This window comes from Boleophthalmus pectinirostris, unplaced genomic scaffold (assembly GCF_026225935.1).
Source record: "Boleophthalmus pectinirostris isolate CB_2022bp ecotype Guang Dong unplaced genomic scaffold, ASM2622593v1 HiC_scaffold_14, whole genome shotgun sequence".
NCBI lineage: Eukaryota > Metazoa > Chordata > Actinopteri > Gobiiformes > Gobiidae > Boleophthalmus > Boleophthalmus pectinirostris.
This window is the reverse complement of record NW_026571047.1, coordinates 22,124,978-22,138,356: the sequence shown is the minus strand read 5'-3', so window position 1 is coordinate 22,138,356 and position 13,379 is coordinate 22,124,978.

The following is a 13,379-nucleotide window of genomic DNA, read 5'->3' as shown; positions in this document are numbered from 1 at the left end:
ACGATATGGTAGGAAGTCTCATGATTAGGGATGTAAGAATATCCAAATATCTCTGTACAATGTTTATTTTGACATTTTGTGAAGCTACCGAAACTGTTAATGTGTTACTTTTTCCTCTTAAAATGCCTTGACAAGATTTAATCCAAACAACTAAGACTTAAAAGTGCTTAGAACTGTTATTTCTTCTTGTAGTCTGCACTGAAATGGAGCAAAGGATCAGTTTTTTTTTAAATATTGCTGCATCATAACTCTTAATTTAAGCAAAGAGACTTGTAATTCGATATATTGTGATGGTCCACGATATTATTGTGAGAACTTTGACAATATGCTATCACGATATTTCGGTTATTGTTACATCCCTAAACTACCGTATTTTCCGGGCCATTAGATGCGGTCTTAAGCCTCTAATGGCATCAAAAAACGACTGTGCACCCCACAATCCAGAGCGCCCTATACACGAATCCAGTCGGGTGTCCCAGCACGACTTTAGTAAACTACAAAGCTGCAAACACACACGGAGCAGACAGCGACCGCACAGCAAAAAACACCCACAGACACACTCATCGCTCCACGCCGACGAGGAACGGAACGGAGGAACGAACCGAAAAAGCGAGTGCAATGTGCCACTTCTAGACACAACTGAACAACCGAGTCACTGCGAACACGCCGACAATCCAGCGGTCCCAGACAGCACCCTCCCTACACGCCACAACTGAACAAAGCCCAGAGTCACCGTGAACGCCACAAACAAAGTCCCACTGACCCATCCAACTGTTGTGTTTCCTTTAAAGTCCAGGTGTGATTTATTTGTGAAAAAAATAGACCATTTAATGACAGTGCGCCTTATAATCCAGAGCGCCTTATTTGTCTTATTAAAACACAAACAAATAACATGCTGTACAATTCATTTTAATATTGAGATTTAACATAAAAACGTCACATTTCTTCCTCTAAATCCTGATCTCTGCTCCAAACCGCATGCCTTACCTCCCCGGAATTGGCTGCGCCCCAAAATCTCACTGACAATTACAAATGACTGAATCTTGATTAAAATTTGATAAATTGCGCGGCGCTACTACTGTATTACCTCCCTATTGCGACATTTCCTTCTCGTCCTCTGTAACATCTCACTGTGTTACTTTAATTTTGACAACCAAATATCAGTACGCAAGTTTCACTGTCTTGTAACCACTTTTAAAAATCGACAAATTATTCAAATGAGGCTTTCCAGAAACCGCAGAGACGCTGGCGATTCATATTAATTTGACTTAAAGATGGCAGGGGGAGAGGAGGAAAAGTTAATTCACCAGGGAAGGAGTTGTGATTGGATTATGTGTGCAGATCTGAATGTCTCCGTGATTTATGACATCTGCACAATATATTCAAACAAATGCTGCCTTGTTTTTTAAATTATATCCAACATAACTTAAACTGGATTGTGGATGGATTTGCAAATTTCAAACGCGCAAAATCTGTCTTGTCATGATCTTGATTCAGTTTGCGTCGCTCTGCCGTGGCTAATGATAATTTTACCCATTACATATTGTGATTGTCATTTTGTACATAACACGTTTCATTTGGAGCAGCCGTTTTGTTCACAATCACTCAGCTGGTTTTAAAGAAGATGCGTTTTGTTTTTTTGTTTTACTTAGCGTTTAACTTTAAAGGTGCATTGTGTAACTTTTCTGGTGGAGCATTCATTAAATTCTTTTCTCCATGGGGATATTGTTGCTGTATTAATTGGTATTAAACCTTTCTATTTTCATGGACACCACAGTAAACCAGACACTGAGTTATAGGTCAGATCTGTGGAGAGGCGACCCCGCTCACAGATTACAGATTACATACCCCAAAATGTAATGAGTAATGTAATTTCAATACTTTGGATTACTTGATATTGTCATGCTTTTTAAAACAACATGAATGTACTAACCACATCCTGAAAATTCTTGTTTGTTCTCTTCAAATTCTCTGTTGAGCCCAAGTCTCCATGAATAAGAAACTGTTTGTTGTAGAGAAGCAAAGACCAGGAAATCTTAACATAAGATGTTTTGTTTTGTCTGCTAAAAGAAAATAAAAAGCCCAGTCTTTACTTAAACATATAAAAAATATTATTGATAGAGAAATGATTTCTATATGAGATCACTGCTGCCTTAAATTATGTCCACCTACTGTTAGGTGTCATGTTGTTTAGTCTTGGTTTAGTCCTGATTTAGTCCTGGTTTAGTCCTGATTTAGTCCTGGTTTGCTGGAAAACAGGAAAATACCACCCTGCAATCCAATTTATTTCAACAAAGTAACTGTAATCTAATTACCACTCATTGAAACAGTAAGTGTAACTGAATACAGTTACTCATAATTTGTACTCTGATTACGTAATCCCGGTACATGTAATCCGTTACTCCCCAACACTGCTTGTGAATGTCATGTGGTAATACAGGAAGTGCTCCAGTGTGTTTTTTTAAAGTCCATACACCAATACTAAAATCATTTGGATAGTTGAAAACTTGAAAACTACCACTACATGACATCACCAGGTAGAGCAGAGCATTTTGAGCTTTGGAGGTGTAGATATAAAATAATAAAGATTACTCAAATATGTGAATGAAACAAAACACAACTCTGAGGCAACACTATTCTAACATGACTTAAAGCTCACAAGAGTCAATTTTGTGTACTATAGAACCTTTAAACTTGATTTTATTTAATATATCTTGATAAATTGTTGCTCTTTTAAACTATTTTTGAACTTTAATTCTAATTATTTCTAAGGTTGAAGAATAAAAATAGTCAGTGATTGATATGCGTTTGATCCTGACTGCCTCCATTGACGGAAAGGTTTTGACCAGCGCTAAAAGGAAAGAGCAAAGCGTGTCCCGGGTCCGTGGGGTGCCTGTGACATCAGAGCACCCTGGTCACCCCTCCCATGGCTGCATGTGTTCCTCTTCTCATCTCGCCTCACACCAGCACCCTTTGGAGTTCAGCCGTTTTAACTGGCAACGGCGTTTGGCTGTTGACCTATAAAATACAGAGCATGTCAACATCTGCTTGAAAGACACCCCGAGCGAGCGCCGCGATGGATTTACATACTTTTAATGATTCGGAAAAGGGAGCGCCGGGATGAGGGACAGAGGGGTCGGCAGCCTGTGAGTCATGTGACAAGGATGTTACAAATGTTAATATGCCATTTCATGCAGGAGCAATGGGACGGATTACAAATTAAAGATGGTTAGAATGTGTTTGTGGCCAAGTCAAAGGGTCCATATTGCGTTTTTTTCTGTTATAATGTCGTTTCCTCATCAAAAACATGTCTCTGGAGTTGTGTTTTGTTTTATTCACACATGTTTAACACACAAATCTTGAAAGTTTAGGCTGAGGTCTTTTTTTCAAACAGACAACGCTCTCAAGAAGTGCTCAACTGTGCTTTTAGGTTACGTTTACACTGAAGATAATCACTGTGTCACTGGAAATGATCTGCGTCCAGACATGTCGTTTCTGTGTCCGCAAGTCTTCTCTATCCACACAGCTTTGAGCACATTTGTTTACGTTTTACAGAAATTAAACTTCCACGTGGCTAATTTGTGTAAACTAAGTGCTCAAAAAAAAAAACCCAGCTTGCTCCTTGTACCCTGATGCGGTTCAGCTTCTGTCGGACTTAAAAAGGACACAACTCATCGGATTATATGTGTTCTTTCTGTGACAGAGGGGTGTTCTGCTGATGGTGAGTCTGTTCTGTGCAAGTAGTTCTAGCTACGCTGTTTCCCGTTTGTTTCTGGTTTGTTTAAACTGTTTTCCGCAACAGCGTCACATGACCGATGTCACGAACCCAGCGAATCAGGAAGGCTCAAGTCACAGTGACGTGGTCCGATAATGACGGCAACTAGAGCTCCTACTTCAGTGTATCAGCATTTTCCAGATCAGATTTGTACTCAGATGAATTCGTGGGAGCTGGCGGCACCAGATCGTTAAGTGTCTGGAGCTGTTTTCCATCAGATTAGTGTCGACAAACACTGCATCCACAATGAAAACGACTCGAATGCGAACTAGTGTGGACGGCCTTAAACTTCACACACCTTCACTAGAATCATTTGGATAATTTCAGCTCTGGAATTGCTCATCTCTGTACTAAAAGTAAAAACGTAGCTGTTAACATGAAATCTTCATGACATCACAAGTTGGAACTGAGCATTTTGAGCTTTGCAGATGTAAACACACTAATAATAAATTCTTACTAAAGAGAAAAAAGTATCACAGAGGTCTGAAGTGTTACATATTTCTGTAGAATCAATGGGCGAAGAACTAAACTGTATTTATTTGTAAATCATAGGCGACCAGAGTTTTGTTTCGAGTTTGTTTTGGTCTGAAAAAAGAACCTAATAACATAAAATATCGGAAGACCAAATGAATCTCATTGGGTGATCAATGAGCTCCTTCACATGAAAAAAATGTATCTGTAAGTTTGGTTTGACTTGAAGTGCAATTGAGAGTGTATGGACCAGACTATAAAAAATACAGAGTTATTCTGGATTTGACAGGCAAAGGTTACGTATAAAAACTTCCCAACAGTACTCCAAACACATTCTTCCTCAACGAAACCCCTCTCCGACACCATCCATCCTTTTGTATATTTCATAATTCTATGCATTTATAAGCAGACAGGTTCTACCCACTTGAGGCCGAGCTAACAAAACTGCACGAGCCACATATGTGAAAGCCTTAACGTGTCGTAAATCATATCGCGCACCTGTCTTGAGAGGGGACAGGGACAGAGACAGGGACAGGGACAGTGACAGGGACAGGGGGGTGGATTCAGGGCAGTCAAGCGCAGACAGACTCGGTGTATGTGTAATGTCCCGATAGGATAGTCTGACAGCTGTGGTTTGAATCATTTGGGCTGCTGTTTTATATTAGAGCCGCTTCAGGAGTCTTCACACGTACGTTGTTTTTTTTTCATAATTTTAATCTTTTAACAGCATGTCACAGCAAGATATTTTGCCGATGATCTAGGCATAGCTTTATGTTTTGCATTTTGTAGACTTTACATTTAGGTGCACTGCGTAACTTTTCTGGTGGAGGGTTCGTCAGATGCTTTTCTTCAATGAGATGTTATTGCTTTGTGTGGAATGTTTCACGATACGGTGTTAAACTTTTCTATATTCAGCTACATTTATATGATGATGGTCTGAACAGAAGACGCAAAAGTCTTCACTTTTTATTCTGCGTTTAGACGAGAGTTTTCAGGAGGAAATGTGCATACATACAGTGCCACAAAAGTGTGTGGAATTGGATTGGTTATGTTTGTACTTAAAGCAACAAGGGCGTCTTTGGACATATGGAAGTTTTCACGCCACACATTTTCATCATCTACTCCTTCCACAAAGTTGTCCCACCATCAACTCGTTCTCTCAGGTCTCGTGCATATCCGTCTGGCTCATCTGCGACGAACGGTTGTTCCTGATGTTGATTTTTTTAAAAACATTTTATTAGGTAATTATTGCATTTATATAGCGCCTTTTAAGAGACCCAAAGCGCTTTACAGTTCTTACTTTTTTTTTTGAAAATGAAATAGTTAACAGTCTGTGCTCTTCCCACCCCCAACCCCACAACACAGTACATATACATATGCATGTGTGTATGTATGTATATGTATGTATGTATGTATGTATATAAAACCACATATTCTCCTAGGGGGAAAAAAAAAAGGTGGATTTTTAAAGATTACACCATGTAACTTTCCTGGTTGAGAGCCTGCTTATTACTTAGAAAGTTCAACAATTTTGCATTTATTTATTTATGTATTTATGTTATTTATCTCCATGGAGACAATAATGCCGCAAAGCCAAGTGAAAGGTCAGATCTGTGGAGAGGTGAAAAGTTAGGATGACCAAATTTTCAAAATTGAACACTGGTACACTCCCGGTTTGGAGTGGTTAGTAATAATAAAATTATGAAAGGATTGCGCAAAGGAAAATTTTTCTGCGCTCGGCCCATGTGAGTCAGTATAGTTGCATTTTCTTTGTGTTTAGGTCATTTTTAAGCGTGGTTTTCTTTATTTTACCTACACAAAAGACAATTTATGCCTCTTTTCACTGTTGGCAGGGATCAGATTGATCAAAAATAGGGACACATGGGATATTTCTTGTATAAAATTGGGACAAATCACTGGTTTTGTATAAATCTGCTGGGACAGGGGACACAGGCTCAAAACTGGGATTGTCCTATGTAAAAAGGAACATCTGGTCACGCTAAGAAAAGTGTTTTTCAGTGTATTTTTCAGCAATAAAAACATAAAGAAGTCACTGAATAAATGCAATACAGATAAGTTTAATGCTGTACTGTGGAACATTCCAGGTAAAGCAACATCTCCATGAAGACAAGCAGATGGCAGACCCTCCTCGAGAAAAGTTACATGATGCACCTTTAACGAGTTTGAATCTAATTCCTTCAACCACCTTTATCCCATTCACAAAATGTCTACACCAATTAAACTTAAGCTCTACAGTAGCTGCTCATTTGCAAAAACAACAAGGCTCTAACTGTGTGGGTTTTTTTTTCTTCTTTTTCCCCAAAGTGTCTAAAAATAGTCCACTCCACTCCTGCTGATAACGACTTGAAGTGGCTGTGAGCAGTACCCATTTAGCGTAGGTGTCTCACTCCACAGTTACTTTAACAACGCTCTACTTTTTGACCCTTAAAACAAAGACGAGTGGAGTTAAGTGATTGTAAAAAAACGCTCTTACCTCAGGATCATTCTCTCTGAAAAGCCTGTGTGGAGTGGCTGGAGTTTTGTTTTAATTGAACGGAGATAAAAGTCCAGTTTCATTAAAATGCTTTTGGTTTGTTGGACCACACACAACAGCAGTGAAATCTAGATAAGAGGTCTCACTCGGTAACTTTTCAGCTAAAAATACTCTGAATTAAAAGCATATATTTTTATTACAGATGTTTTTATTGCAAAAAAGTAAAAGATAAAAAATAAAAGCCTGCATGTATTCTTACTGTGAGTTGGCGTGCATCACCACAGACCTTTCCCAAGCTTAGTCACTGAAACTGTGTTGCTGTAGTGCAAATGTTTGTGTATTTAAATGAGACTTGAAAAGCTCTGTATTATCTGATGGATTTTGGGTATAATTTATATTTTTTTGTGTGAAAGTATAATCTTACTAATAGTTTTGTTTTAATTGAGATGAGATAATAGAGATAAGAGTCCAGTTTGATTATAATGGATTTTTTTTTTTTTTTTTTTTTTTTGTGAAACAGTCATAAGAAATAAGCCAAAATTAAAGCTCCACTATGTAACATTTCAGCCCCCTCCCAAAAAAAAATAAAAAAAATAAAGAAATGTTTTTACTGCAAAAAAAATAAAATAAATAAAATAATAATAATAATAATAATAATAATAATAATAATAATAATACCACTACTACTACTACTAATAATAATAATAATAATAATAATCGTAATAATCATAATAATATCACTACTACTACTACTACTACTACTACTACTACTACTAACTAACTACCACTACCACTACCACTACCTACTACTACTACTACTACTACTACTACTACTACTACTACTACTACTACTACTACTACTACTACTACTACTACTACTACTACTACTACTACTACTACTACTACTACTACTACTACTACTACTACTACTACTACTACTACTACACTACCACTACCACTACTACCACTACCACTACCACTACCACTACCACTACTACCACTACCACTACTACCACTACCACTACTTACTACTACTACTACTACTACTAATAATAATAATATCCTATAGTACACTTTTTTATAATAAATCAATAAATATATATTTATTGTCTGTTTTTCTCCATTGTTCTTGAGACATGCACATCTCTATTTATTTGAATTATGGTGGATTGGAAACTTGTCTTATTAGTTCGGTCGCCTACTACATAACCAGAACTGAAAGTAGTTTTATTTTTTTTTTTGCTAGTACAATTAAATTTTTGTTTGCATCCATTACATATGATTATTATTATTTTTATACAATAATCATAAGAAAAAATAAACTACTCTCATTTAATGTCATATGAAGAGAAAATCTAATTGCACTGAGGGCAGTTGGTTGGGGGCCCCTACAGGTTTGGGGGCCCTAGGTAGCCGCTTACTTTTGCCTAATGGTAGAACCGCCTCTGTTTTTACTGTGAGTGGGGCTTGCATCGTCACAAACCTTACTGAAACTGAAGATCTGAAAATCTGATTAATTTTTTGTATATTTTCTTATTTTGTTAAAGTGTAATCTTACTTATAGTTGAAATGGTTTGTACAAATATTTTTCAGCGCTGTAGACTTTTTTTATCCTGTTCATTTGACTAAACCAAGTCCCCCTTTGAGCTTATTGCAACCAGGGTTATTATGTTGATGGCGAAGACCTAACCAACCTAACACAAGGTTAAAGCCCCATTGTGTAACTTTGTTTTAAATGCACTTAAACATAGAAAAACTTGATCTGACCAGGCTTGCATTTCCACAAACCTGACCCTACTTTGACCCGGAGGAGTAGAACATTACTCCTTTGGCTACAGTATTCCACAGTATGGCATAAAATGTATAAATCTACCATCTTGCGAATGCGTGCCACTTCCAGAAAATTCCACAGTGCTGCTTTAACATCCCCACTCCACACAGAAATGCACAACTTATACGCAGGACCACCTTGCTGTGAGGAATAGGCAGTTGCTACTCCACTCCAGCAGCTTTGTCAAACAGTATTATGATTGACATCTGCTGAATAGCTCTCTTCAAATCCGATACAAGCTTCATTTTGTTTTCCGTTCCCACTGTTACATCGTCATGTCAACGCTAAAGGCCTATCTGAATGGAGAGAACGGTACTGTACCATAATGCGCATTTCCATCTTGTCTCTTGTTGACGTCTTCCTGTATAATTCATGTAGCGTTGTTGAATAGACTGTGATTTGAGCAGTTCCATATCTGTTGGTATAGACCGCGCCGACAAGCTGAGAGAGAGGTGTGAATGTACATAGTCGCACGGCCGGGTGCAAATTGATAGTTTCCGCCACTATAGCTGTCAGAGAAAGAGCTATACAAGCAAATATATGTTTTTGAATCATATTGAGTCTGAAGGCAAAAATATAGGATCTACAATGTCAACAGAAAACAGCTACCGAGACATATATCGAGATAGTTCGCAAACTTTTTACACCAAGTTCCACATAAGTACAACAGAGTCCAAACCAGGTCTATAACAGGGGTATTCTGGGGTTAAATGTGTTATTTTAATGTGGAAAAATTTGACTAGTTCTTTTCAAACAGTTTCAAAAAGTTGTTTCTTGCTTATCTTTTGCATTCCGAGCACCCTAATTATTCACCGCAGTGAGTTTATAAGCATGTCTCGCAACTTTTAGGGAGTCGAGTTTGCTGTCACAGTAACGCTAAAAACATCTGTACTGCAAGAAATATTTTCCTTAAACGCATGAAAGAAAATCGAGTACACGCCCTTTAAACTGTAGGCTTAAACCGGATCTCAGATGACTACACAATTGCAGTAGGAGTCTCAACCAGGACTAACGAAACAGAGGACAAATATGTGGATTAGAGTTTGAGAATAGCTGAACTAGATGTGGTCACTCTGTTGAAGAAGATCACACTCCTCAGTCTTCCCGGTAAGGTCTATTCCGGGGTACTGGGAAGGAGAATCTGACCGATAGTTGAACCTCGGATCCAGTAGGAGCAGTGTGGTTTTCGTCCTGGTTGCGGAACACTGGACCAGCTCTATACTCTCCTTCAGGTGCTGGAGGGTTCATGGGAGTTTGCCCAACCAGTCCACATGTGCTTTGTGGATCTGGAGAAGGTATTTAACCGTGTCCCTCGTGGTGTCCTGTGGAGGGTGCTTCGGGGTTCTTTTCTAAAGGGCAGGAGCTGTGTTCGCATTGCCGGCAGTAAGTCAGACCTGTTCCCGGTGCATGTTGGACTCCGCCAGGGCTGCCCTTTGTCACCGGTTCTGTTCATTGTGTTTATGGACAGAATTTCTCGGCGCAGTCAGGGGCCGGAGGGGGTCCGGTTTGGGGACCACAAGATCTCACCTTTGCTGTTTGTGAGCCAGGACTTGTAACGTGCACTGGGGCGGTTTGCAGCCGAGTGTGAAGCGGCTGGGAGGAGGATCAGCTCTTCCAAGTCCGAGGCCGTGGTTCTCGAAAAAGGTGTCTTGCCCTCTCCTGGTGTGTGGAGAGTCCCTGCGTCATGTGGAGGAGTTCAAGTACCTCGGGGTCAGAGATACTTGAAGACAGTGAAATTACTTTGATTAGCCATTAACATGATTATACTGGTCACTTTATAATTTAGAACTAAAACAATAAATAAAAATAATTGTGGCATTTCAGAAGCAAAGCTGGAGTCTCTAATCTAATCTGCTATCCTAAAAAGTAAACCTGACCTCAAGTACTTTTATTTATGAACCTGTAAGTTGTGTTTTGTTCACACATGCTTGAGTAAACCTGTTCCACCTTGTGATGTCATGTAGTGGAAGTTTTCAAATTAACAGCTGCCTTTTACCTTTAGTTCAGCAGAGATTCAGAGGACTGAAATTCTCAAAATGATTGTAGTGAAGGTGTATGGAGTTTAAAACACAGTGGAGCACCTCCTGTAGTACACATGACATCACGAGGGGTGCAACAAAGTGTTTTTTGTTTGAGAAAATAACTCCTAAACGCCTAAATATGCAGGGTTTGTGTGTTAAACTTGTGAATTAAACAAAATACAACTCCAGGTCTGTTTGTGATGAGGAAACAACATTATAAAATAAATCAAAGTGGTGTAATATGAGCCTTTTAATGAATTTTCTCTTATGTAGAATCTTAGCCACAGGGTTTTCACTTTGAAAACCTCACCTCTCTCATTCCTGATCAGTGAAGCAAGACGTGGGAGCCATTTTGGTCGAGCAACATGTCCATTTTTCACCTGACTCCCCCATTTTACCTCATTTCCCCTCACTCCAAATGCCTTCTCTCCCCACTGACCTAACCGCTGTGACCCGGGCAGTTAAAACCACAAAACTCCCACCCCGCCCCTCTCTCAACCACGCTTTCTCCTCCATTCCTGGCCTCTTCTTGCTCTTTTCGCCCGGGTTTCTTCACTAGTTTGGTCGGTGGCAGTGGTGTGATGAATGGGCTCCACAAGTTGAAGGTTTTGAGAAGGGTCAGGTCTTACTTTCACAATTTTTCACAGATGAAGAGACGAGATTTCAGGCAACAGGAAATATAGGAAGGCTGGTGGGTCAAATTGACAATGTGTAACTATATATCATGGTCTACAGATCTTAAAGGGGCTGCTCTCGAGTTTCTCATGAAGTAATGCGTTAAAGCTGCAGTGCCAGATTTTGACACAGCGGATTGGTATTTAAATCTGTCTAACTTGGCATAACATTCATTTTCACAAGCATTAATTTCAGGGTGTGTGCTTTAGAGCTGGAGTTGCCAACCTTTTTCCTCTGGTGAGCTACCTTTACCAAACGAAAATGCCAGAGGAGCTTAGGCATGGGCATGATTGGTCGATTAATCGCTAATTGATCATTAAGAATTTCATCGATTACGTTCATTTTAATCGACAAACCGAATGTAGGTTGCTGTGCGTAGCGTGACCAAACAGGGGTCTGTACAAGCAAAAGATGTTCATTTTGTCTTCTTATATACTTTAACTTCTTGGGTTCTTTTTAAAGACAATGCAGTAAAGTGTGTTTACCTTGTTGACATGTTTCGGCTGCTGCTGCAAGCCATCTTCAGAGCTGTCACCGGTGTTGGTGGTGACGTGTCGTATATCAGCTGTTGTTACTAATTGGATCGGAAAACAACAAGTTCAAACGCTGGATCAAGGAGGCCATTGAAATCAGGAAACGAGGCACGGACACCATTAACCGTGATGACGCGTTCCTCCTTTCACACACCTGGGACACCCTCCTCCAGAGAACACCGGGCGACAGGAGGCGTGGTCAGTCTGAGCGACCTGCCAGGTCCATCAGGCTGACCACGCCTACAGGAAGTAACAACAGGTGATATACGACATGTCACCACCAACACCGGTGACAGTTCTGAAGATGGCTTGCAGCTAGCAGCCGAAACATGTCAACAAGGTAAACACACTTTACTGCATTGTCTTTAAAAAGAACCCAAGAAGTTAAAGGGGTCTGTACATGTGTCTCTCTGCACTCAGAAGGAGCGAGACACAAACAGTCAGTCAGTCTGCAACGTGACAAAGTGCAAATGCGTATGTAGCGATGACTTGTGCAAAAAAATTCCACGCTTTTCGTTCCGGTCGGGACAGGTGTGAGTCCATGTGCACAGTGTACAAAGCAGCACATGTGTCGGTGTCCAGTGGGAAAAAGTTCACCAGGACACCGAAAACATGAAAAAGTTTTGCCAGGTGAGAGTAGCGCAGTGTCGCAAATATGGTCACACTAACCTGTATTCCACTGATTCGTGTCCTTTGGTCCGACAAAAGTTGAACCGCATCAGCGCACAAGAGCTGTTTTTTTTTTCTTCGCTTAGTTTATGCAAATGAGCCATGCGGTTTTAAGTTTCATTTCGATTTGCGCAAAGCTGCGTTAAACACATTATAATGTCAAACGGGCTGATGTGGCTCTAGAGTGTTTACAGTTTATATGTTGTAAAGTTGAATTTATTTATGCAGATTAGTAGTGCAGATAGTAATAATAATGATGATAATTTTAATATAAAAACGTTAATGATTAATCGATAATCGATCGTTAATTCTCCCGACGATCGATTAAGAAAATTTAATCCAATGCCCATCCCTAAGAGAGCTACTTATTTTTAGTCTGATTCATTAGCCGGTTTCACTTCGTTTCACTTCGTAGGAAACATCTGACCTCACAGTGTTGGAATACAACAGGAAATAAAACTCAAAACACACACACGGCTAGAGAAATACAAAATAAAACAATTCTATGAAAACTAACACCATGACAAAACTTGGCAAGTGGTGAGTTCTTCATCTGAAAAGTTTAGTTTCTAACTAACTAAACTGGTTTAGACCTGGTTTAGACCTGGTTTAGACCTGGTTTAGACCTGGTTTAGACCTGGTTTAGTATCCGGCAATGAGTGGAATTACCGAAAAAAAAGGGATATAGCCCAAAATGTAAAAACAGGAAAATACCACCGTGTAATCCATTTATTTCAACAAAGTAACTGTAATCCAATTACCACTCACTGAAACAGTAACTGTAACTGAATACAGTTACTCATAATTTGTACTCTGATTACGTAATCTGTTACTCCCCAACACTGCTCAAGAATAATAAAATATCTCAACAAAAATTAACACCATGACAAAACGTGCCAAGTGGTGAGTT